Here is a 27910-nt window from a genome sequence, read left to right on the forward strand (position 1 = left end):
ACCCCAAAGAGGAAGAAAAGGATCCACATGGCGTTAGCAGTTCCCGTTCAATCAATCCATCTTCATCTCCTCCATCTTGCCTGATGGATGAAATTTCAAGAGTAGCTAAAAGATCAATGAGAACAAGTCATTGTTAATGCTGCTACAGGAAGACTAAAAACAAAAACAAAAAATGTCTTCTTGCTTTATCCCCACATTACAGCAGTGACACTAGCACTTAGGTACCATTTGTGTGTCCTGAGCTCTGCTGCACACTGAAGGGGCTTGAATGCTTCCTGAGAGGAAAGCAATCATATTGAGGCTGCCCAAGAAGGAGAAATGTCCTCAAAAGCTGAATAGAGTTGAAGAGACTAGGACATTACCTTTTGGAAATGTATACAAATAATCAAAGGGACAATTAGCAAGAAATGGTCTAGTGAAGAATTGGAGATGGTGGTGGTGGTGGGGAATTCACTTTTAGGAATTTCACACACAATACCTCTAGTTCTTGTGTCCAAATGATATGGATTTCAAGCAGATGTTCATAATGATAAGTTTGTACCCCAAATATGTCATGCTAAATGGAAGTTGTGGATTGGTGTGTCTGCATACAGTCTAAGAGTTATACCTTTAGTCAAGATCTAAAGTTTACACATCCAGAGATCGGTTTCCGCACTTTCCTGAATGAATGCCCCCCTTCATTTGAAATGGATGTTCAGCAGTATAAAGTTTGAAAAATATTCCAAAATCCCTATCCTCTCTAAACTGGCTCTCTCCATCTCCAGTTTTATATAAATGAGACATGGCACATTTTCTTGATAACTAACACTATGACAGACTTCAAGGGCTGTTGGTTCTATATGCTACACTTCAAGAAAGATGAATTGTTGCCTTACTTTGAAGACCCTAGGGAAAAGGATGATTAACTGAATCAAAACATGTTTCATCATCTGAATTTTGGCAACTCTAAGAACAAGGGTTATTTAGAAACATCTGAAAGTAACGTCACTGAACAACAACAACAAAAATCACCCACTCACTCACCAGTAAAATCAGTATTTTGTCATGTATATTACTTTATATATTAGCTAGGATAAATGATCGACACAGGAGAAGGGTTCAAATTATTTGGGCTATTTTGATGCACTTGAATTTTTCAATAAACTTAGTCTCCCTCTTGCTTTGTGTTTTTCTATTTCAGAAGGATGAAATTCCATCTTTAACCAGCCACCCTTGTTTCTTTGTCAGTTTCTGTATAATATGTTTTGGAATGTATGCTAATGTAACCCTGAAACATATAATCAAAAGTGTTTAAGAGGCATTTCAATAGTGTCATAGAATGGTGGATATGTAGGTATTCCTTTGAGACTGTTACTTTGTGGGCACTGTGTTTACACCAAACTTCAGTACTTCACAAAGGCAAATCACGGAAACTCAGCAAGGTTGAAACCAGGAAAACTGTAACGGGTGTTCCTTTCCCCTCTAGCTGTTTTGTTGGTAAGTGGTGCTAGAGAAAAGCTGGGGGAAAATGAGAAAATGAAAGAAAAAATGTTCTTGGAACTGTCAGTCACACTCTCTACAAGAGACATGCAAGCCTGTATTTGTATTAAAGAACTGTCAGATTTTTTGTTAAGGCAATCTGGACTCACCTATTTCATTTAGCTACTCCAGTGCTAGAATATCATTGACAACTACCACAACATGCGCATTCCTGGATTCCATCTCCCTCCTCAGTCTTGGGTTCTGCTGAACAGTATAGTAAAATCTGGCAGCTATCTAGAACATCTCTCCACAGAATGCAGTAAAAGTAGCAAGTAGCTATATACAGGGGAGTGGGCTTATTGTAGCTACAGCAAAATGGAGGTGGGATATGGGAAGGTAGCTTGTTCCAAAATTATGCCCTTCCTCCACAAACACAGAAGAAGGGTGAGTAGCCCAGTTGTTTGTCCCCAGAAGAGTCAAGAAAGCAGAAGAGGGCAGCCTGCTGCCCCTACAAGATATCTATAAGCAAGCTATGACGTAGGGAGGTTAAGAAATCCATTGTTATGGATACCTGTGAAACTTGCTTAGTTCTCATCACATTGAAATTGCTATTTGTATTAGATTTAAATACAACATCCAAAATCAGCCCAGTCAAGAGATCTGATCAAGGATAGGATTTGTCAGGATTCATCCAACTGAAGCAAAGTTCAGTGCCCATCTGATATTGCCTCATGAAAAGTTCCCTTTTAGCATATTCCATATGTTCTATATGTATGGTTAGCATAGCACATAGGCCTGGGGTGGGCAAACTTTTTGGCCTGAGGGCCACATCGGGGTTCCAAAACTGTATGGAGGGCCGGGAAGGGAAGGCTGTGCCTCCCCAAACAGCCTGGGCCCCGCCCCATATCTGCCCCCTCCCACTTCCCGCCCCTGACTGCCCCCCTCAGAACTCCTGACCCATCCAACTACCCCTGCTCCTTGTCCCCTGACCACCACCCCTAGCCAACCCCCCCGCTCCCTGTCCCCTGACTTCCCCGACCCCTATCCACATACCCCGGGACTCCCACACCTATCCAACCGCTCCCTGCTCCTTGTCTCCTAACTGCCCCCCAGAACCCCCTGCCCCTTATCCAACCCCCCACCCCACTCCCCACCCTCTTACCATGCTGCTCAGAGCACCAGGACTGGCAGCCGTGCCAGCCACGCCACTGTGCAGTCTAGAGCACCGGGGCAGTCCGTCGGCTCTTGCAGCCATGCTGCCTGGCAGGAGCTCGCAGTCCCGCTGCCCAGAGTGCTGGCGGCATGGTGAGCTGAGGCTGCGGGGGAGGGGGACTACAGGTGAGGGGCCAGAGACTAGCCTCCCTGGCCAGGAGCTCAAGGGCCGGGCAGGAGGATCCCATGGGCCTAATGTGGCCTGCTGGGTGCAGTTTGCCCACCTCTGACATAGGCAGTCCAAGTTTCTCTAGTTGCTGTACAATGCAGATGCGGGACCAAGTCCTGAGTAAACCTTTGAGAAAAGCAGAAGCAAGGGATATATTTGCTTTTGATTGTGATGGGAGTTAGATAATTTCCATGAAATGACATGTGTTATAGCTATAAAGTCATAATTCCATAGTAATTCCATTCAGAAATGGATAACATAGTAGCTTCAATTACTGCCTCCTCCTTTTTGTCTGATTGGTTATAATTTATTAGTGTTTTCCATCATAAATTAGATTGTGATCTGAATTTGAATGTGCCTTAACCTTTATATGGTTGACAGAGTCAAATGTAGCGATCAGGATTCCTCTTCTCTCCTTTCAGGTACATGGCTGATTGAATAGGGATGGTTTCTGTCACTTCACTCTATCTTCAATGGTGGTAGAGACTTTTGCCCAGGTGTTCTCTCATTGGTATGTTGTACTATCAAAGAGAATATGATTGCTTTATACATGCATGCTCTGCAACTATTAACATCCTTCTCATGAATAATCTCAAATGTGATTAAATAGATTATGAAATTTAGGAAGATGGGAATATCCATATTAGATCAGACAATGGGTCAGGATATTCTTGTATCCTGTCTCAGAATAGCTAGTGTCAGATGTTTCAGAGGAAAATATCATCCCCTTTCCCAGCCACTTTTTAAAGACACAGTAGCCAGAACTGAACAGGTGGAGTGACCTATCCTTGATTTACATTCCAGCATTATAATATTCTGGGCATTATTTTCCTCTCTCCTTATTTAAAAAGAATAACATTTTATTTGCTGTTTTCACCACTACTGCTCACTGAGCAGTGCTTTTCATTTAGCTGCCCACAATGATGTCCAGGTCTTTTTTTTCCCCTGAGTAGTTACACTTAATTGACAATACAGCAATGTATATGAATAATTCAAATTATTCCTTCCAGTAAGCATTATCCTGCTTTTATAAATGTTATATTTCTTGTGCTATCCAGCTACCATTTCACACAGCTTTGTTAGATCTCTCGGGCATTCCTCAGTCTTCTCTAGCCTGGACAAACCTAACTAATTTTGTATGATCTGTACATTTTCATAGATTCCAAGGCCTGAAGGGAACAACATGAGCATCTAGCCTGACCTCTTGTATAATACAGATCAGGGAACTTCCCCCAAAATAATTCCTAGAGCATATCTTTTAGAAAGGTATCCAGTCTTGATTTAAAAATTGTCAGTAAGGGAAAATCTACCATGACCTTTAATAAATTGTTCCAGTGGTTAATTACTCTTACTCGTGAAAATTCACATCTTATTTTCAGTCTGAATTAGTCTAGCTTCAGCTTCTAGCCATTAGATTATGTTATATTTTTCTCTGCTAGACTGGAAACCAATTATCAAATATTTGTTCTCCAGTAGTCCCAGGACCTCACAGTAGATCAACAGCCTTGGTCCCCACCCAATTATCTTTCTGCCCCCTTGTGTCTTCTTGGGGAAGCTGTAAGGGAATGTCCTCCCTTTCTCTACTCTGGGTTCCAGTCCAAGGACCCTTATAACACATGGTTAAGCTCTGTCTTGTCAAACCTTTAGTTTCTTCCCTGGACTACTTCCTACTTTGGCCCACCTCCTCGGGGCACTTGTATTCTCAGTGGGGGTCTGCCCCTTGGGGTAAATGCCTAGTCCCTGTCTTCAAGTCAATAAAGGAAAGGCAACCAAATTAATAGAAATAAAGAGCAACACCAGATTCTCTGTCCTACTAGGATTTTCTAGCCATCTCTCCTATCTCTCTGTGCTCTCAGGCAAGTAAAGGTAGCTTGGTTCTCTACTGTGATCTTTTCTCAGAGCTGAGAATGAGAGATCCGTCCTCTTCTCTAAGCCCTTCTGAGCATCTCCCTTTTTTAAGGCTCCTCCTCCAAAACTGGCATACCTTGTACATGTGGTAGGTCCAAAGCCCACAATTGTTCCTTTATCCTTTCTTGCCTCATGCAGGGTTTGTATATCATATCCTACTCCACTGTTAACCTCTCACCATGTTCAAAGTTGACTATTTACCACTATTCTGTTTTGTCTCTTAGCCAGTTTCTGATCCATTACAGTATTTACTTAGTTTAGCCTCCCCAGACATGCTATATTTTCAAACAGCAAACAATTAGAAACTTTGGCTATGTAGCAGAATAGATCAAATGCACTTCTTGAGTGCCTCCTAGTAGCTGTGTTGGTACTGCAATCTCTTTTTTCTGCTCCTGCTGCCCCCTGTAGGTTGCCAACCTAACTAGGGAGGTCTTCAGTGGCATCACATTCCAGCCAAGTCACACAGTCAAAATGGACCCCTTCCAGGTAGCAAAGAGTTCATCAAACTCTCTGCCCTCATCAAGGTCTTTAGCCATATCTATGGGCCCTTTAAATCCAGCCCTTTGCTCAGGCTTCTAAAGGAGCTTGTCCTTTAATTAGCTTCTGATGCATTCCCTGGGCCTCTTCTCACCTGGTCCCTTTACCTGCTACTTTAAAGTTACAGTTCTCACATCCTTTCTCTCCCAGGTCTAGTAAATGCAGCCAGTTGAGTTCATTTGCCCTGAGAGGAGCACCCTTCTTCACCCCACTGGTCCCAGCCAGGAACTGAACTGTTCAGGCCTACAGCTCCTTTTACCTGAGCCTTATGGGCTCTGATTGGCTGTTTCCAAGAGGTCTCTCTAGGCAGGCCTGCAGGACCTTCCTGGGGTAGGGTAGTGGGACCACAAAACCTCCAGCAGGAGCCACAAAGGACAAGGTGAACCCTGTTACACCATCTATTAAACGAATTTTTTGCATCGCTGAATAATCTGCTTAGTTACTTTGTGTAGGCAGGGAAGAAGTTAAAAATATGACTGCAAATGAAAGTTGTTAATATCACAGCAATAGACAAAATGGCTATTTTTTAATCTTAATATTAAATATGTGGGAATCTGTGCAGTATTTATTCAGACTAGGCAAATCCCTTTGGGAGAAATAATCCTATATATTGTTGCCTATTTTTGGAATGGAACCTAAATTAAGTCTTTTTGTGATTCAAAAATGGCAGGTTATTCCCCTCCCCCACAAATAATGTATTGTTACATGCACCTTTGCAGTTCATTGCTCTGGTTAGGGCTAGAACCTACCCATGAAAACTGAAAGGATCATGCATTGCCGATAGTTTGAATAAGTTGCTGATAAGCAAATGAACTATGATGTGAACTTTGAACCTTCTGAAGTTCATCTATCACTACATTATATGGTAAATATCACCTTGACCCCAGCTCTTCATAATGATTAGGTGTTATTCTGAATGCATCTCTTTGAGACTAGAGGAATGGAGGATTGCTTAACACATGCTCACAGCTTTTCATCCTACAGGAGTCTTGAGGAGAATCTGTTTTTTTTTCAGAACTGAATATTTCTAACTATTTTTCGATGTGATTAGTTGGTTCATTCTAAAGGTCTTATTTTCAATTAGGGGAAAATGTGATGTTAAAAAGCACACAGAACTAGTAGTATTATAGTAAATTATATTAAATCAAAATAATTACTAGTAGTAGGAAGGCTTAGATGTATAAGAAGAAAGATGTACAGAGCTGTAACATGACCCTTGGTGTAACAGTGACCTTGCCATGCATTTCACAGGGCATGTGATCCCAAAACATGACTTGGGGATATATTTTCCCATCTTTCCAGGGTTAGCTAATTGAAAACAATACAAATTAAGGCAATAAATATTTAAACTTGCGATTACTCTAGGGAGGAAAATCAATGTGTCTTACTCCCTTTAGTATTTTGGAACTCTCACCCAAATTCTCCAATGGATAGCTAAGGCTTATGACTAAGAATACCCAAATAAAATATCCCCAAATCTTTGTCCCAAGCATGCAGATACTTTTTAATTTGTTTTCTTCCAACAGATATATTTTCTCATGCATCCAAGTATTAAATCTAAAGCTGGTCAGAAGAAAAATCTGACATTTGGCAAAAAAAAAAAAAAAAAAAGGGAAAACTAAAAATTTCTGCCCCAAACCAGCTATCTTTGGCTGAAAAGTGAAAAATTGTAATTGGAAAGGCTGCTGTGTTGCTTCATGGAAGTGGAATTCTGGGTGAGTCTGATTAATCTGATTGATATTTTTAAGTTGTTTATGAAAGCCTGCTGTTTTAGGAGTTGATTCTCCACTGTTGACAGGGCCTGCAGCAGATACATACCATACAGGGACAATTGGAAATACTTAAGGTTAGTCAGACAGAAAGTCAGTGCCCAAGACATGTGCCAAAGAGGCCAAGGGAGGAACCAGTGCGGCAGCCTGTTGAGGCTGTAGAAGCTGAACACAGCCCAGGGGATCCAGAGCAGAGAGGCTTGGATTCGCCTCACTGTAATCTTAGCAGGTGGCCTAGAGAGGGCAATCACTAGGATCTGTGACAGCCTCAAGGCTCTTTTCTCATACACTAGTGGGCTTCCTGGAATTTTCCATGGAAAGCAGACACTTTTTGTGAATTACAAAGGCCTGGTCCTGAAAATCCCTGCTCACATGAATAGTCTCTTACTCAGTATTTGGTGGAGAGATTGGGTCCATAGCATGCAAAGGACAACAGCAGAGCCTGTGTGGACTTAGTGTCTGAATGTTTTAAGTGTGACTATGATCTAGATGTACTCCTTAATATTGTGAGAATGCAGCAGAGAGATCCTCCAATCAGTTTTAAAATGATAGAAGATATTATCATGATCTCCTTTTGATTGTTAAGCTAGGTAATCAAAGACCACTTGGAAAATACAATGGATGAAATCCTGGCTCCACTGATGCTAATGAGAATTTTGCCATTGGCTTCAATGCAGGATTTTAGCCAGTATATCAACCATCTTGCAAACATGCGTGTTACAGAGAAACTGAAAATACTTCTCTTTAAAGCCAGCAAGACAGCAATCAGAACTGTATTGCCACTTTAGGTGCATGAATAGAGCTAATGAATTAAAATACAATACAGAAAGCACAATTAGTAGAGTGAATGGTGAGAAAGTTACTAAGACCATTTTCCTCCCATTTCATTGCTTATTCTTCCAGTATATATAACTGATTTAAATGATACATTCAGGACCTAGGAGTAGCCTGAAGCTGGAAAGTCTTTTCTGCTTGATACTTCTTACCCAGCTACTTTAGGTCTAAGATCAAATGTCACTATATCTGATTCAAAACAGCCTAGAAATACAACACTTTGGAGTTCTGGTGAATTTCTGATTTTTTTTAAAACCTGCTTGCCTTGGTTAGTAGGAATAGTAAGCTTTTAGGAAAAGTTGGATTTTCAATAATTTTTTTTTGCCTGAGCCCAGCAGAAATTGAAAGTCTTTAAGAACTGAGTTTCATCAAGAAAAGAAGCTTAATTGAAAAGCTGGCTTTCCAAAATGTCTATCTTCTACCCACAACAGAACTATTTTAAAAGGCTGCCAGGAGGCAAAGTAAAGAGGAACTGGGAGCAAATGCAACGCCATATATACATATTTTAGACACACACACAGACTCTCACTCATTTAGTATAATTGTAATTTTTTTTACCACATATATCAGGCATATGCAGCAAAGTGAAATTACCTAAATCTCAGAAAAAAATTGAAAAAGTGAGGCAATATGTGTGATGGGTTGGATCACAGAAACCCCCTTGGGAGCTGCCACCCGATGTGCCAAGACTACTTCTACCCCTGCTTTCCCTGCCAGCTTGGGACTCCAGCACCCTGTCTTGCTGAGCCAGACATTCCCATCTGCTCCAACACAGACTCAGGGTCTGAATTACTTGCCCCAAAGCTGCGGGCTTCACTGAAAGCAGCTCACAGAAGTGTTCCTGTCTTTAACACTCAGATGCCCAACTTCCAATGGGGTCTAAACCCAAATAAATCCATTTACCCTCTATAAAACTTGTACAGGGTAAACTCATAAATTGTTCGCCCTCTATAACACTGATAGAGAGAGATGCACAGCTGTTTGCCCCCCAAGTATTAATACATACTCTGGGTTAATTAATAAGTAAAACGTGATTTTATTAAATATAGAAAGTAGGATTTAAGTGGTTCCAAGTAGTAACAGACAGAACAAAGTAAGTCACCATGCAAAATAAAATAAAATGCACAAATCTATGTCTAATCACACTGAATACAGATAATCTCACCCTTAGAGATGCTTCAGTAAGTGTTTTCCTCAGAATGGACACCTTCCAGGCCTGGGCACAATTCTTTCCCCTGGTACAGCTCTTATTCCAGCTCAGGTGGTAGCTAGGGGATTCTTCATGATGGCTCTCCCCTCTGTTCTGTATCACCCATGTATATATCTTTTGCATAAGGCAGGAATCCTTTGTCCCTCTGGGTTTCTACCCTCCCCCTCACTGGAAAAGCACCAGGTTAAAGATGGGTTCCAGTTCATGTGACATGATCACATGTCACTGTAAGATCCCAAGCCTTCATTCCTCCCAGCCTGACTCACAGAAAGGCTTGCCTGCAAACAGAGCCATCCAGTCAATTGTTCTGGTTGATGGGCGCCATCAAGATTCCAAACCACCATTAATGGCCCACCCTTTGCATAATTACAATAGGCCCTCAGAGTTATATTTCATATTTCTAGTTTCAGATACAAGAGTGATATCTTTATACAAATAGGATGACCACACTCAGTAGACAATAAGCTTACAAGAGACCTTCTGCATGAAACATATTCCAGTTACATTATATTCACTCATTATAATTTTTTTATAAAATCATATAGACTGCAACGTCACAATATGTACAACACTCAGTGGAGATGATAAAATAAAAAGGGAAATATTAATGTCAGAAAAAAAATTAATTGCCAAGATTAAAAGAAAAACCCACAAAAAGCCAACCGGGATAAAGAGAGACTATCACTCCACAAAGCTGTAAAGGAGCTTGAGCAATGTTGGGCTACTGGTACAGCATTGTAAATCTTTCAAAAAAACTGACATTTATGGACTGTATATAGGGACAAACTTTTCTACAGTTTGATACGTTTCCTGAACATCATAACATATTGCACATTTCACTGATGTTAAGAACCAAATACGCACATACTATTGATTGATGTGTAAACTACTTTTATGGCAGTGTACCAGCCACTCTTTCTTCCTCATATTGAAAACAAAAACAGAAACAAAAGCCCCCAAAGGTACAACAAATTTCAGGAGATAAGACTTCGTCCATCAAGGCAGCAGGCTGTACACTGATGACTGATGAACATGACAGGTGTATGCTACAATACTCCCAATGCACCAGATAGCAACTTCTGCTGTGTATTAAAAGCTATCTTATGGAATGTGATAAAGTTAACATAGGTGAACCTTGAAAGCTGTAGAAATAATCAGTCAGGAATGAAATAATGAAAATTTATTTTGTGGGAAATACTGGCACTTCAAAGATGGGAAGTGGAGAAAGATGGAATTATTATTTGCTGACAATGTAAGAAAATGTGCCAAGTTCAGCATCAGCTGGTCCTGTAGGAAGTACATATGTTAGAATAATCCAAAATAAGATTATATAATTAATAGTATTATGGTAATGCCTAGACACTAACTGGGATTGGGGTCATTGGGAAAAGCACAGATTATTTACATAGTAAGAGATTGTCCCAGTCCTAAAGAGATTACAATCTAAGTAGACAAGACAAGACAAAGGACAGGAGGAGAATGAGAGGCGCAGAGGGGTGGTCATATGAAAAGTGGATCTATAATTAATTTTACTTTCCTCTTCTGAATAGTTTAGCCTGCTTCTCAACTGTCCCTCATCTTGGGCCAGATCCTCAGCTAGCATAAATCAGCACAGCTGCGTGGACTTCAGTGGAGAGATGCCCATTTACACCAGGTGAAAATCTGACCTTTTAGAACCAAATTTCCCTCACTTTGTGGATAGATGATGCATCATCCCAGCATTCTTATTGTAAATTGTTTAGCTCAGACTGCTGAGTCATGAATTCTAGAGTGTAGACACTTATTTATGCAAATAAACTGATGCTTGAATCATTTAAAGCTTCATGCACTATTATCATATGTAACTAAAGGCAACTGAAGAGTACTCAGTCCTGGGACAATTCCATTAACTTCTGTGCAGTTGCATACAGATTGAATAGTAACCATTTATGACTAATAGACACCTATACTCTCAAGAGATGCAATTCTGACCTCACTGGAAGTGAACGGCAAATAGAATCCTTGCATTTCTGATTTCTTGGGAAAGCACGTATAATTTACCTACCTATTCCTGATTTTGGTATTTCTTCTCCTCAAAGTTTCTATTTGTATCATTGTTAATCACGTTCATGGCGTTTGACCCATGTTTCTTAACCTATACAGTCCTTGTCTGGTTATACTGAAAGAAGGACAAGAGACACTTGATATGGATTTTAATCAGGCTGCAACTTTATTATATAGATGTCTGAGACTGAGATAAAGTATATAGTGCAGGCAAATCCATGTTTATTCAAATCATTATCTGGGGCTTCCATCAACCCCCCTTCATTTTCCATCTAGGTCCCTGAGCCAACCCATGACTTGGACCTTACCATCCATTCCCCTCTTAGGAGGGTTAAGGTGGACGATAAAAGAATGGGGCGGGGTTGGCTCCCTGCCATACCAATCATAGGAGTTCCCAACTCCTCCCCTCCATTCAGTTCCTTTATCCAGCACTTCCTTTTAAATCCTTACCAGGCCATTTATCTGTTCACTGGATGCCTTCCCTATACAATACCTGCATTGGACATCCGCCCCACACTTACAAAATAAGTTATGACATATAGCCTTTTCTTCTTACCTGAAAAGGTCCTCCCTGACACCCACTGTGGGGAAGGCGAAACTCCGCCAAAGCCAGTCTTGTGGTGAGGGAAAAATTCCTTCCCAGCCCTCCTAAAAAGGAGCAACTGGCACAATGCTCACAGTAGGTCCTAACCCAACCTGATATTCACCACCTCTAGGGGAGGGAGGATGGGTGCTGCCTTGTCTGCTGCATGGAAAAAGGGATTCCAATGCCCAGGGCTTACACCTTTATGTCTTTCCAACCTCACATTCGCAGGGGTAAGTCAGCACCACAAATCTGACCACTGCTCAACTTTTGCAGCAGTTTCTGACCTCCTCCCTTCCACCACCATAAAGTACTGCTGCCTTCCTTCGGAAAGCCTGGACAATGCCTCAACTTCAGGTGCAGTGTGGTCATTAATGTGGTATTTGTATTTTACAGACACCTTACTATTTTGATAACTTATTGCTGGTACAAAATCAGCGAGGGAGTGGAAAGCATGAGCTGTATGGTGGGAGAGTGCTAGATGTAAATGTAAAGGGTCGAGTAACTACCCCCTATAAAAAAGAAATGGACCATTAGTCTCTGAATTACCAGATCTTAGAACACAGGTAGTGTTTTCTCTTTTCTTCCAAGAGTTTACCTGTTAGTGGACTCTTTGCAGCTGCTCAACACCTTCAGTAAGCACGGTTCTGGTCTTATTGAGCATGACCCTAGCCGGTCCTGAGAGACTAAGCTTGGTGTTACATATTAATTACTTCTTGTTTCTTGTCAGAATAATCTTAATTGTCCTGAGAGATGCAGCTTCATGCCAACTATATATTTCAACTCTGTCCACCCCCATCTGTAGTAACATTCTCTGCTCATTCTGATACATTTGAAGTCCTGGCATTAACTATGATGCATTTACTGTTTTGGCAGAATAAGATTTTATGGTCCAGTTGTCAAGGGGATAACTGGAATCCGTTTGGCACAAGCAAGAAACCTCCAGTCTAGGAATTACCTGTGACTGTCACAGATGACAAAATGTTAATTAATGGATTATTCTAAAGGAACAATCAGGCTGAAGCAGCCCTTTACCTGTCTGACTTTATTAACAAATACTTTTCATCCATGACAGGTCAGTCCCAGGCTTGAGAACCTCATCTAGTTCACATGGATCCTAGTTACTGCCCTGATTACTGTAATTTCAATGAGAAATTGAAAAAAAAAGTGCTTGTGGTTAGAAATTCATATGCACTCATTAAAAATTGTGCTGTGAAATTTAATTGCCTCATGTTGTACAATAACTATTGTGAGTGTTCAAAGAGCCGTTATGTAATAAAAACAATTACAGCATAAAGCATTTGCTGAACACTTGGTGTTAAAGCACTTTCTAAACATCTTCTTCTCAGCTACAATCTCACCCCAGTCAAGCCTAGGGTGATGATTGATAGATGAAAACAATATACTCTCCTCTGGTTGCCATGGCAATGTTCCTATCAGTCTGACTGATCAATGCAGGGAGTCAGATTTCCCTGCATTACTCATCTTGCCAGAAATGTTATAATCCCTGAGGTTTGGCAGCACATCACCCCAATTTACCTTTTTAATGTCATCTAAACCACTGCAACACATTATATTAAATATACCTATCTCTGTAAAGTTAACAGTCTTGTAGTAACAGATGATCACTCTTAAGTGCACATTTCTATAAATTATGTACTGTTAAAATGAAGGGAATATAAAAGCAATTTCTATATTTTAAAGATTCAACTAATTAAAGTGTATGTTCTCTCAGTGTATCATCTGTCACTTTTAAATTATTCCAGGCTGCTACTAAGCAAATAACATCCTGGCATGGACCCAATGCCTGTGCAAACTCCAATTGATTTCTATGGAACACTTCATGCACATGGTGGTCTGTGCTAGCTCATGTACTTGCTCGATAATAGCCCAGCATTAAAGCCTTATTAAAGAGGTGTGCTCTGATAGTAGGTCAGGGAGCCAGGAACTATTCAGATATGATCTCAAGTAGATCTTCGATATATAGGGTGAAATCCTGGCTCCACTGAAGTCCACATCAAAACTCCCATTGACTTCAATGGTGTCAGGTTTTAACTGGCACCTATCTGTATCTATAGGCACCTAAAGACCTTTGTGAAGCTGGCCCTTAAATCCAATTCCAAAACTGGCTTAGGCACTTAGGCATCTAAGTCTCATTAAAAGTCAGGGGACTCAGACCCTTTGGAAAGTTGTACTTAGAATTTAACCTCCACCACCGTGTGTCCATCTATAAAATGGAAATAATATGAATACTTACTTGCTTACCTGCTTCACAGAGTTATTATGAGAATTAGTTAATATATGCACAGCCCTTTAAGGAGAGATATTAAGCAGTATAGATTGTGTTACTATAGACTCCTTTATAAGTTTGATGATAACAGCTCATTTAATTTAAATACAGCATTGTAAGTCAGTCTAAAACCTTTGGACATTGCAGCCAGAATTTCTGAAATATGTACTCCCAGTTACACATAAAAAGTGCATGGCTGATTGTGCCTATGATTTTTGCATGCGCAAATGAGAAGCTGAATATGTAACAGAGTAATCTTCATGATCATATGGGATCTTCATATATAATGTTCTCACAAATACTATAATTAAATTGTTATAATTGTTAAATTACAATATCCTGGTTTTGGTTTTCCCACTGGATATGCTTTAAGGCCCTGATTCAGCAAAAACCTAAACACGTAGTTAAATTTAGGGATGTGAATAGTTGGTGAAAATGGTGTCGGAAAAAATACTAATTTAGGAAGGAAAACCATCTAATTACATAATAGCTATGTATACTAAAGTCGACACTTAGCTGAAAACATGATAAACAGCAAATACTGAAAAATAGAATTGCAAATAGGTTTATATATTGTGCCATCTTGCCTAACTTTTGACTGGTTATATTAACTGAATCATTAAGTCTGTTGAAGAAAGTATTGACCCATATCTAATTGCACATTTTCAGAATAGAGAAGACAATAGTCCTATCAGATACTTGATGACTGGTTACCAAATCCAAATGGAGATAAATATAATAAAGAAAATACATTGAGGAGGAACTTTAGCTGGTGTAAATAAACACTGCTCCTTTGAACTCAGTGAAGTTGATTCATACCACCAGAGAATTTGGTCTTATCAATATAAAACTCATATAGAATAATGAATGACAGATTTTAAAAATGTCCATAGAAGAGTCCCCTTTCATGAGCCATATTTCTCCGGAGGTATTTGTTTGTAGCAGCTCTCTACATTTGATTGTAAACTTTATATTAAGAAAGCATGAGGGATTTCTAGGGACATAATAGCTGAGTCATATCTGAAGAAACACTGGATATTGCAGATGAAGCAGGATATTTAACACATTTTTAACATAGATTTCTAGTATCTATATTGATATCTTCTAATGCTTCAAAATCATGAAAAAATTATGCTTTGTCAGCCAGGGATTGACAAGCATAACCATTATAGACAATCACAAAGCTGACAGCATATTCCGCTGAGATCAGAATAGAACAGCCTTGGAAAGACAACAACATTTTAATAACAATAGGGCATTAATAGAATACTTTCAAAAATGAGCAGTTTAATTTTTAGTCTCATGACTTTTAATTAGAGAAAGCTTTTTAAAAAAAATATGTTTGTACTTTTTATATTTATACTTTACTGTGAAGCAAGCTATGATCCTGAAATGACTTCCCCCAAACCCAAATCTCGGTGCTCTTGCATTCTACTGCAGGATTAGGTCCTTAGCTACCAAGAACTGAATCCTGAAATTTGATGCATGCAGGAGGTGCCCTGTTCCTCTCAGAGCCCCACTGAAATCAATGAGTGGGGGGTCAACTCCATGCAATAAATTGCAGGACTGGGGCCAAAGGCCCTGATTCTGAAAACACTTGGTAATATGCTTAAATTAATTCATGCAAGCCAACCCATTGTGTTAAGCACATGTTTAAGTGTTTTCAGGATCTGGGGATGAAAATACTGTAGATATCCATTCCCAGATAAGGTGACTATCAGGCCATCCACATACTTATGTAATACAAAATCACGGGCATGAGCCTGCACTCATTATTGCATAAACTCCCCCAATACTCTGCTAATTCTGTGGGCCAGAGCCCCAACTCCTCCTTTGCCTGTCCACCTATTTGGGGTTGATTTGTGCATAGAAGGAATCATAGAATATTAGGGTTAGAAGGGACCTCAGGAGGTCATCTAGTCCAATCTCCTGCTCAAAGCAGGACCCATCCCCAACTAAATCATCCCAGCCAGGGCTTTGTCAAGCCTGACCTTAAAAACCTTCAAGGAAGGAGATTCCATCACCTCCCTAGGTAACCCATTCCGGGAACAGCCTCTGTACATAGGTGCTGGAACTAAGATTGCTGGGGGTGCTAACTCCTGGCTTGAAGTGGTTTCCATCATATACAAGGTTTACAGTTTGGATCAAGGGCTCCCAGCACCGCCACTATACAAATTGTTCCAGCACCCCTGCCTCTACACTTAGAACAGCATAGATAGACTGCACTTGTCACTGGTCCTTCCACACCCACTCCCAGGGAACCTGGTTTGGAGGCAGGGACAATCTACCTCTAAGAGCGCACCACAGCAAAAACTAACAACAGAGCATGCCTGACAGGAATCATTAGGGATTACTGATGTCATTAATATTACTTGCTTGTTTTTATTTTTAGGGGGAAAAAACTCCAAACTTGCTGGTCACACATATAACTTGCCTAAGTGACCATATGTTCCTATCACTGTTATCCTGATTTGCTTGCTGTGGGTGTCTTCACTGTATGCTCTTTGGGACAGGGATTTCAGTGTCATTCACTATGTGCTTGTAGAATTGGGTTCTGATTCTGATCGGAACATCTGAAATCTGATTAAGTACAAAAAGTAAATCATGAGAATGGTAGCTCAATGGACCACTGTGTAGCACTCTCTGTAGTAGCCTTGTACCATAGCAGTAAAAAGATTTCCAGTTAGATCAATCTGCTATATAACTGGGGGAAATGATTAGACAGCTGAGTTTCATCATTTTTAAAATATTTCTTAAGGTGGGGCCAACTGCTGCAAACCAATGGATTTGCAGCTTTCCTGAACAGCAGCTTTTCAAACTAGACAAAAAGACTGCTCCATTTGGCCATCAAGGGAGACAGAACAGTTACACTGTTGATTTGTTGCCGCACCAGAGATGTTAATTAGGCAGCAGATTTGCAGCATCCCAAGGCAGAAGTGATAATTGGCTCAAAATATTGTAATTAAAGGTGAAATGCAAAGCTTAAAAAAAAAAAAGATGACTCCTCGTTTCTGTCAAATATGATCAGCCAGGTTTTTTTTCCCCCAACCTTCAGCAAGAAATCATTCTCTATAATTCTTTCCAAAATCTCCCCCAAAGCTTTCCTCAGAACAATACATCTTTGCCAGTTAAAATGCTTTTTTCATACAGTCACAGATTTTAAGGCCAGAAGGTTAGGTCACGCGGTCTGACACAAGCCACAGAATTACATCCCATTAGTTACTCCTGTACTGAGCTCAATAACTTGTGTTTGACAAAAGCACATCTTCCAAAAACGAATCTAGACTTGATCTGAAGACTGTAAAAGATGGAGATTACACCCCTTTCCTTGGTATGTGTTTTAATGGTTAATCGAACTCACTGTTTAAAGGTTGTGCCTTGTTTCTAATTCAAATTTGTCTGGCTTTAATTTCCAGCCATTTATTCCTGTTATGCCTTTAAGGACCTGATAGAGCAGAGCACTTAAGCATGTGCTTTGACTGCTATTATTGCATCCAAGAAACAAACAAACATGCTTCTGTTTTGCAAAATTCAAAACCTAGCAAATATTTCGTTTTTCAAAAATGTTATCCAAAATAATTGTCAAAATCTTTCAAATTTTTCAAATTTTGAGATTTTGAAATGTTAAATATTCATTTAATCCCTTGTTTCCATTTTTTCCCCTTTTGCACTGAGTGCAATACAATGAATGATGACCAGGTTTTTCCCTCCACTTTCTCCATTTTTCTTTCTGCCATTCTGTAACTTTTCCAAAGCTGACACAGTTTGAAAAGTCACAGCTGAACATGAGAAAGAAAAATGAAAAATGAAACAAACCCTAAGTATCATTCATTCTGCTGCTCTCTGATGTTTTTGATGAAAAACTAGAAAATGTTGAAGAAAAAACAAAAGCTCGGACTGAAAGTTTTCAGTTTAAAAAAATAAACCCTGCAAGTTTCAGCAGAAAAAAGTTTTGAATGAAAAATTTCAACCAGCTCTTAAAACTATCTTTGTGTCTGAGATTTGTGAATTTTCTAAGTAAATATTCAAAGGTAAATAGTGTGAAGCCAACTAACAGTAGTCTGCTAACCCCTTGTTATACCATTAGTTGAACAAATAAGTGTGTCTAATATATTTGAACATTCTACATTTGTACCAATTGGTAAAAGACACGCATCACACAAATACATACTATATATGGTATAAAGTGTCCACTGCTCAAGTGTACACATCTGGATATTTCCGCAGTTATGAAACCTATGATTCTCCCATGAGTATTATATGACAGACAAGTTCCACGGAACGTGAAGTGAAGAATCATTAGTTTGAGATCTGCCAAAATACAATTACTTCAGAAGTCTGCCATTTCAACAGTTGACATAATTGTGTGAACTCTCAAGACAGTGTCATCCTATATATGAGTCTAACATCATACTCCCATACACTATAGTTGAATATGCTTTCATGGAATTAGAAGGCAATTATGTGATGATATTATGAAACGGCAACCCATAATTCCCAACATTCAGTAAAGAGGGCTCTGGCAATCTGATCCTTGATGAAAACACAAATGACAATTCAACTAGATACCTACAGAATATGTCAGAAAATATTTCTGCTCAATCAAGCAAGACAGATAATCAGACACAATGACTGTAAGGAAATACAGAAGGAGGAGGATGAAAATAATATTTTGGAAACAACTGATGCTAGCATTGAGAAGAGCAGTGAAAATGAGAGATGCTGACATGGATACCATTCAAAAGTCCCTTAGCACAGTACTGTCCAGGGGAGAGAGAGGCACTTGATTTGTGCCCTCCTTACTGGCTCAGTTATGAGCCCACCTACATGCCTGTGCAACGGATTAAGAGGGACTAAAGAACAGATTTACACTTCTCCATGGAAAACCTATGTTGCCGGGCTGCCGCTCCCCATCTATGCACATGCATGGGGAATGGGACGAGTCTGGATTCCACCTCTGCAATTCACCAGCCCATGCCCCTGAGCCAATGCAAAGGGGAAAGCACCAGATTGTGACTCTCTGGTTTATGCCCTGCTCCTAGGGCAGAGCAACCAAGCACCGCTACTTATTTGTTAGGTCGCAGTCCAACCCAATATGACTTGAAATTACATATGCAGAAATTTCCAGCACAAAAAGATGTAGAGAAATATCTCAATAACTTTCTAAAAAGCCAACCTGAACATCCTGAATGAGTTAAACACATAGCCTGGATATCTTACAAATTACATGGTGGTGATAAACTTGTAACTGGTAGTAATATGCATATGAAAACTCAACAGAGAGCTCTTAAACCCATTCAGAATATGCAGGTGCAAAGACAACAAGATGCTACAAAATGTATCACAGTAATACAAAATATGGAAGAAACTAGACATGATTTAGAAATTGTAACCAATATGATTCATGCTTCTAAAGCATAATAGCAAGATAAAGACACATTTGTGAGTGGAGACATATAGTAGGTGGATTAAATGAAGACGGTAGCAATAAAAGGAACCAAGCAGAGCGGTGTGACTAAACCATGGACAAGGAAATAATAACTGATTCAGAAACTCCCTTGAGGAAAAGAGCATGAAGTCTAAACAATAAGGAAGTGTCTTACCAAGTGATAACGAAGGAGGGAGATATATATTAGACAAAAAGGGTTCACTGAGGGACATCAAACATAGACCTATTATGTGATTGCATAGAGTCATCCAGTCAAAATGTTGAAAAAGTAATATGAGTCCCAAGAGTTACTTATGTATGTGAATGGGATCGAAAGGTATCCCCCATTGCAAAACCATTCAACAAATTCCTATCTCCTTTGTCAAACTTTTCTGTGGGGATTTGAATGCACTGCTTTATTTTCAAAGCAAGCTGTTATTTGATGGTTCAAATCAACATAATTATCCAAAGGTATTTTTGTCTGCAGTGCTGTGTTGTGAATCATTCAGCCCAACAATTTATAGATATTTGACACACTTTACTGGGTTTCAAAAGCAAGCACACTCCATTCTGAGAAATAGGAGCTAAAAACCTAGATAGATGGGCAAATAGATATGCACACATGTTCCATTAAAACAACATTAAAAAGAGATCATTATGTTTATCCTTGATGAAAACACAAATGACACATTATGACACAAAAAACACATTATGTCAAAAGAATTGTGGGTTTAGAATATCCAGATGTAGGAAAGTGAATGACTAAGGGCTGAATCCAATGCCCACTGACTCAATGGAAAAACTTCCACTGAAGTCACTGAAAGTTTTTCCATTGACTTAAATAGGCTTTAAATCAGGGTTTCACATGCTCAATGTAAAACATAAATAGAACTGAAATCTCTTTGCCTTATTAAATATTTTTTAAAGAAGCATGGTAAAAAAATCCATTCACAGACTTACCAGGAGTATAAATATACACTTTACAGGAAGATCCCCTAACAAGGTACATGAAAAGAGATGGAACACATAAATTATTGGAGCTGACCAGAGGACGACAATTCTATTTCATGGCAATTTTCAAAATTTTGAAATTTGGTTTTGTTCTGCCTTGGAACAAAACCATAATCTTTTCAAAAGTTTTTTTGCAAAAATGGAATTGTGTCAAAATGAACATTTTTGATTGAAACCTGAGTTTTTTAATTCAGGAAGGGGTGTGTGTGTGTGTACATATTTCCCAGAAACTTGGGACTCCATTTACAAAGGAGCAAATTATGATTGACAGCTGCATAGTTTGGAGGAAGTATATTCCCATTATGCCCCCTCAAGCGAGCATATGCAAATTGCAGTTCCTGAACTCTCTGAATTTTTGGAGTATGGGGAGGATGACACTGTGGGGTTTTCTTCAGTGGGGTTTTGGAGCATAGGAAGATCAAGAATTGGAGGGTAGCAGAGAAGTTGTAGCTTGCCTTATGAAAAAATTCTACTGAATTTAAAAAGGATGAAACCAACATGTTTCTATGGAAGTCACACATTGCCACAGAACTTTGTCAGAAAATCTGTGGAATTTTAATACAGGATAATATCCTTTCTATATTCATCCTATATAATTCCAGAGTATGGCATATTGTTTTAAATTTTCAAAAGACTTGCTAAAAACTCATCTGTTAAAGTGATTTCTACTTTTTCTGTTTCTGATGTCTGTTTGCTGTGGATTTCTTTTTGGAGCAGCAAATGTTTCTGATTGCTGCAGTCAATGTATATTGTAAGAAAATATTTTCACTCTCTAGAAATCTTACATGAGGAGTAACTGGTGTCAGTTGTGGTTGCAACACTTGGGGCAATGCAAAGGCCAAACTCCATTCCCATCCACAGCTAGCATGTTCCTTTCTGGGAGAACCTGGTAAGTTAGATGTATGTGAATGTTAAGGGAACCTTTGCTTAGATCTACTTTTGCTAGCAAATCCCTTTTATAACTTTTTTTTAGCTGCTTATTCTAAACAACTTGTCAGCCATAAAGAGGTTTACAGGCTTTAGATTTAAAACTGGACAGAATCTCCCAATGGACTTGAGGACTAAGGCAACAGATGTTTTCCAGTACCTCTGAGAGGTTCTCTTAGACATCTGCTCTAAGGCTTGAGTCTCTCTCGGGCCTTCCTTTATCTCTGTCTGAATGGCAGGCAAACCACCTTTGTCTGGGTGAGTATGAAAGAAAAGGTGGCAGTTATTTCTATACAGTAGCCTAATTTAGCACTGGACTGGAGCTGAAATTTTGGCCCTTACAGTAATGCTTATAACATAGGTAGAAATATAAATACTATTTATCAATACATCCTAAATGTAATAAAAATAATTAACAGTAAACAAAACTGAGGCCCTCTGATCTGACATCCATCATCGGGTCAGCCAAATGAAATTAAATCTTGCCCAAATTTAAGAACAATCCCTTAAAGCTCCTGTGCTAGGAATTGCTTTGGCAGTGAGAGAAAAAGAGTATGTGCTTTGTACCTGCATGCTATGATGATCAGTGCTACCTAAGTAGATACAGGTCTATATATGTTGACTGCAAAAGGTGTTGATAGTCTCATCGAGGTCTTACTTCTGCATAGGGATCCATGTGAGCAGCCCCCTGTGCCTGTTCATATCCATCTGCAGATTGTACATTCAGCTTCTAAACACTGCTTTCCTCAGAGAGGGCAAAGTCCTGTCTCACGATGCTGCTCAATCCTGCATGATGAAATTGCACTGTTTAAATTTAACATTTACACATTTAAATGTTACCTCTGTTCTTGGGCACAGAAAATACAAATTTCTCAGGTTAGGGAAACCCTTATATATTATTATCCACCACTTACAATGCATAATGCCTTGTCAAGCACAGTACCTGTAATTTTGGTGAAAAAAACATCACCGTTGTTATACAACAGCTCAACTGCATCTGGCTAACCCAGGGCTAGAGGAAAGTTAGTGGACTTGATAGACCAGTGGTCTGATCCATTATGGAAAATCTTATGTTCTTTTATTATTTTCACAGCTAACTCTTTAAATTAGTTATCATTGAAGACAAAAATATAACAAGTTATTTTTTATGATTTATTTAGAACCATAAAAGAGTTGAGCTGTATCAAAAACAGTGACATAGCAAATACTTTCAAATGATAGCTTGGAGCCTCTTTGGAGTTGTTTGTTAAATTAGGTAACTAAGCTGTTTTCCTCAATATGGAGATATTTCAGACTAAACTATAATAAAATGATCCAAAACATCCAAAACATAATGTGTTAAAGTGGCTATTTGACCACTGGTTAATTATTTATTGACTTTTGTCCGCCAATTTTTAGATCTTTCTAACAAGCTCTGTCTGTTGCTAGAATTATTATTATTATTATTTAGGGTCTTGACAGTGGGATGCTGACCTTTACACCATATTGTATCATCCTCCATCAGTACTGACTACAAATTTTCCCCATCAGATGTCTCAATATACAGCTCCTACCTCAGTTAAAGAGCTTGCACTGCATTTTAATACTGCTTCTTGCTACTCCCATCGGAATTATGTCTTTGTGGGTTTTACAACTCTTGGCTTGCAGTGAACTGCACCAATAATGTCCAAAAAGGATGACAAAGCATACAATTCTTTCATCGTTCCCCACTCCCCAAACACAGCCACTCGAACTGTGATGCAAGAGGTTGGAATGCATAAAGAAACGGCGTTAAGATCTTGGAAGTCAATGCCTTACTAATTCCTCCAGCATTCCCCAGTAATACCTTGAAAGGAACTGTTTCGAAAAACAGTCATTTCAGTCCTTGACGAGAACTGGCAAGGATTGTATTCTCAAGATACAATTCTCCATTTTAGTTTCAAACGGGATTGTTTTGTGTTATCTGTCTAATTGGTTAATGTGTGTAAAAATTTTGAAAATGAAAAAATGCTATATAAGAGGTAAATAATTATTGATCATAATTGAAACGCAGCAAGTCACTGTCAATCACTCATAAGGAAGTTGCGTGCTAAGGAAATATCTTTTTTTTTTAATTCTGTGAAACAGCTTTGAGTAAAAAAAAAAAGCCTTTTTATAAAATAATATTATCAAAACATTACAAAAAGTACAGAATTCACAAAATGTGGCCAAGAGATATCTAGATATTTCAAACCTTCAAGTGAAATTTGTTTTTTCTAGATTTCCGTTCACCACCCATTTATGCATTTAGGTTGTGGGTTTTTTTTAGTGTAGATAGATAGATTAGATTGTTACACATACACGGTGATACTATCCAGCTGAAATTGTTAGGAGTTTTGCCCGAGTCTCTTTTCTTGAGGCAAGAGTTTAAGCACAAGCTTAGGCACTTTCCTGAACTGGAATCTAGGTGCATACTTTTCACCTTTTCCTTCCTTCTGTCTTTCAATTGTTATTGCTGTCTGGTCTCATTCATTTTGCCTGTTTCTTTTCCCATTACTTTCTTTTTCTCATGCTCCTGTGTGTGCTACTGTTCCCCTTCCCACATTTCTGCTATTGCTTTTTTTTTTACTTCTTCTTTCAGCTTGTCTTCCTTTCTCTGATCCACTTCAGCAAGATACTTATACATGAACCAGACTCTAAGCATGTGAATAGTCCTGTCAACTTCCATAGGAATATTCACTTGCATACAGTTAGGAATATTATGCTTCTGTCTTTCCTTTGAATATTTTCATCCCATCTGCAGTCTGAACCAAAAATATATTTGTAAAAACGTATTCTACGAATAACATTTGGCCTTTTTTTTTCCTTTTTTTTTTGGTTAAAGGGGAGTCCAATAGAGTGGATACCATTTCTCCATTCAAACTCTAAAATCACAAGATTGGATAGCAATTCACTTGCTCCAAAAAGCAGCAAATATCTCTGGAGACTATGCATTGTTATGGGCCTTTTGGAGCTTATTTTACCAATCACCTCACTATACCTTTAAGCCAAGGCGGCCCAAGGGGTGGGAATTTGTCTGGCTGACTGAATGAAGGGAACAGTGCTTTATGGCTGGGGGATGGGGAGGTAGGAAAGAGGAAAACTGATGCAAAAGGGAACAGGGGCCAATGTAGCGGCACTGACTCATCCCCTGGGAACTAGATGGTTGGAAGGGTTTAAAAGGGGCTGCCCTGTATGTGAAGCCACCTTTTACACACAGCAGACTGAGGCAGTACCCACCCTCACTCCCCTTAGGTGGTGAAATACCAGGTTTGGTCAAGACTTGCTGTGGAGATTGTGTTAGCAGCCCCTTTTTTAGAGGAGCTGGGAAGGAATTTTTCCCATATCACCAGATTGGCCTAGGTGGAATTGGGATTTTTTTTTGCCTTTCCCACAGTAGGTCCAGGAAGGGCTTTGTCCATGTAGCATGAAGGGCAGTAGGCTACATGTCACAACTCATTATATAAGTGAGGGGCAGATGTCTAGTGCAGATACTCCATAGGGAAGGTATACAGTGACCAGATAAATGGCTTGGAAAAGGACTTAAAAAGGAGGTGTTAAAGGAATGGGGTGGGGAGACTCCTATGATTGGTACAGCAGGGAACCAACCCCCCCTTAATCCTCCTATGAGGGGAGTGGATGGTAAGGTACCAGCAATGGATTTGCTGGAGCAACCTGGATGGAAAAAGAGAGAGGGAGCTGGCAGAAGCCCCTGTGTAATTATTGAATGAACATGGGGTTATCCGCACTGTGCACTTTTATCTGCCAGGTAGTCCCACACATTTAATAATAAAGTAGTGGCCTGATTAAATCCATATCAAATATCTCCTGTCCTCCTTTTGGTAGAGGTGGACAATTCTGTAGGTTGTTAGTTTTGACTATTGCATATGATAAATTGCATGTTAAATATTTTAACAGAATACTATACAAAGTAAATATACTAAAACAACATTTCTTCTGGCACTGCTGATTATGTAGATTTTTTTTCCATAGTCTGCAGAGACCATGAATGTAGGCTGCATATAGGTGAACAAAAACCAACCAAAGACTGATGCTCGTGAAAGTTGCTGTGGCCATAGACAAAAACTCAAACTTATCCGAACCAAAATCTAGAAAAGAAGATATGAAGAAGTTATATTTAGAATGATAACTGCAGTGGAACAAATTATTATCAGTTGTTTCAAAATGTGTATCAGGCATTCCTTGTACAGAAAAAAGCCCCAGGCTTTCCTAAATATGCTGGATTTTATTCTCTCCCATGTTGCTCTTAGAGTTAAATTGAGACTTTTTTTTTTTACTAGCTCACTAGCTGTCTGAGTTATGGTGGTGACAATAGCGTACTGAATACGTTATATGCAATGTCATGAAAACCTGTTTCCATGTCAGCCACCCATAGAACTCTGATGGGTCCCGATTCAGACCTATTGCTGAAGGATTTGTCAGGAGTTTTGTCAGCCACTACTCAGCCTATGTTGGTAAGGGCATGAGACAGGTAGTCATTCCTCCTCGCTGACTTTTCCAGGAAGATTGAACGTATTTTTAAGTTTAACACCATAGCATGGTGACTGAAGACTAACCTGGGGAAATATTTTGGCACCATTTTGAATGGATTTTTATATTTTGTTTTTATATTGTATGTTTTTATTTATTTCATTATTTTACCTTAATTATCTGTGGAGCATCCTAAGTGAGTTATGGAGGTTTATATAGTTAACAATAAGTAGGTCATGCCATCAACTTATCAGCAGAATTCATTAATTCTAATGGGGAATTCTGCTTAAAAACTAATGGCGCAATATAGCTTCAATACCATTATTATTTATTATATGCATAGCGTACACACATACGTCCTGATCCTGCAATCTGAGGCCATGATTCTGCAATCTGATAAGTCCAGACAAACATTTACACCCCTTTGGAATCCAATCGCAGTCAATGGACACAAGGGGATCTCTTGGCAGGATTGGAATCCTAGGTGCATATCATACACATGCTTAATGTTATGACTTCAGGAGGACTGCTCTCAATGCTTAGGTTAAGCACACATACATATGTTTTTGCAGGATCAGGGATCTCATGAGTATTTTTTTAGTTTATTTCAATTACATTTCTGTAAATGTACAAAGGAAAAGTATAGAATGGTGAGATACTTCAACTATGCAATTACAGGGATACAAATTAGGTATTAGAGTGACAGCTGTGTTAGTCTGTATCAGCAAAATAATTAGGAGTCTTGTGGCATCTTAGAGACTAACACATTTATTTGGGCATAAGATTTTGTAGGCTAGAACCCACTTCATCAGATGCATGGAGTGGAAAATACAGGAGCAGGTATAAATATATGAAAGGATGGGGGTTGCTTTACCAAGTGTGAGATCAGTCTAATGAGTTATGAAGTATCAAATATTTTTTCAACCATTTTAAATGCCGAAATTGTTTACAGGATTTCATTTGCTAAGGAATAATCCAAATGTACATTTTGATACATGGATGGAACATTGGCATTGTAACTGCATTATTTTAATAGTTGTACCTCTAGCAACAACTAATGTGCTTCGGTGACGTTTGGTTCCCTCATAGCCCAGTGCTGTATATTAGAATGGTCAGCATCAGAGTGGATAGTAATTAACATGGTGATCACCATTAAAAAGTCACTATTCACCAGTAAGTATCACACAGTGTTATCTGTGATAACGCATTGAGCTCTTGATCTAGCAAAGCATTCAAGGACATGCCCATAAATTGAAGTATAGGAGGAGTCCCAATGAAGTAATTGGGAAAACACATATGCTTAAGTACTTTCCTGGATTAGGGCTTCACCCTAAGAAACAACTGCAGTATCTCAGATACCACTCAGTGGTAACTTGACCCTCACCTATTTTTCCATTCTTTCTGCCTCTCTTACCCTTTTCTTCCTCCCCATTCTTATCTATTCTTCAGTCTTTTTCAAGAATAGCCCTCTTCTTGTTTAAGTGTTTTCCTTCCAGTTGCCTGTTACTTGTGCAACACCAGGTGCCAAATCCTTCTTTATTAACTACGTACTTGCTGATAGCATTTGGTTACAGCATGTTCCTGCACTGTGCTGAGCTGCTTCTTCTACCTGCAGCAATTCCTATAAATGTCTGTACTCATTCTTTTCTAAAGGTTGCCTAAAAGAAGTAAGTAAAAACCCTGCTGATTGACCTAATTGGCTACTGTTAGATTGTCACTCAGCTCCACCTCCCACTAGCCATTAAGCTACAGGGTACCATTTCCTGCTAATTAATAGGCTCTGTTACATTGTTTTTAGGTGAGCTTTCTTCCGCTGTATTTCAACCCAGCACAACACAGTGACAGACACATAAGTAGTACCCAGAGCAAATTAAGATCCCTGGTTTTACTTATTTTATATAATACCTCTTGTTTATAAAGCTCTTTTTCTCAGCATCTGATTTTCCTGCTTAGGGCCTCATCAATGAGAGTTCTGTGCAGATAGTTCTTTTAGGATCTGGCCCATGCATTTTCTCTTCTGCCTCAATAGACAAAATGGTA

At 39.2% G+C, this 27910-nt stretch overlaps 1 long non-coding RNA gene across 1 annotated transcript; it reads right to left on the minus strand.

Moving 5' to 3' along the window:
* LOC120372339 lies at positions 1-27910 on the minus strand. Its single transcript, XR_005584906.1, has 4 exons — positions 27776-27910; positions 22041-22168; positions 3207-3363; positions 1-105 (listed from the first exon to the last, which is right to left on the minus strand). It is a non-coding gene; the product is annotated as an uncharacterized LOC120372339 (long non-coding RNA).

The sequence above is a fragment of the Mauremys reevesii genome, linkage group 9, assembly GCF_016161935.1.
Source record: "Mauremys reevesii isolate NIE-2019 linkage group 9, ASM1616193v1, whole genome shotgun sequence".
NCBI classification, from domain to species: domain Eukaryota; kingdom Metazoa; phylum Chordata; order Testudines; family Geoemydidae; genus Mauremys; species Mauremys reevesii.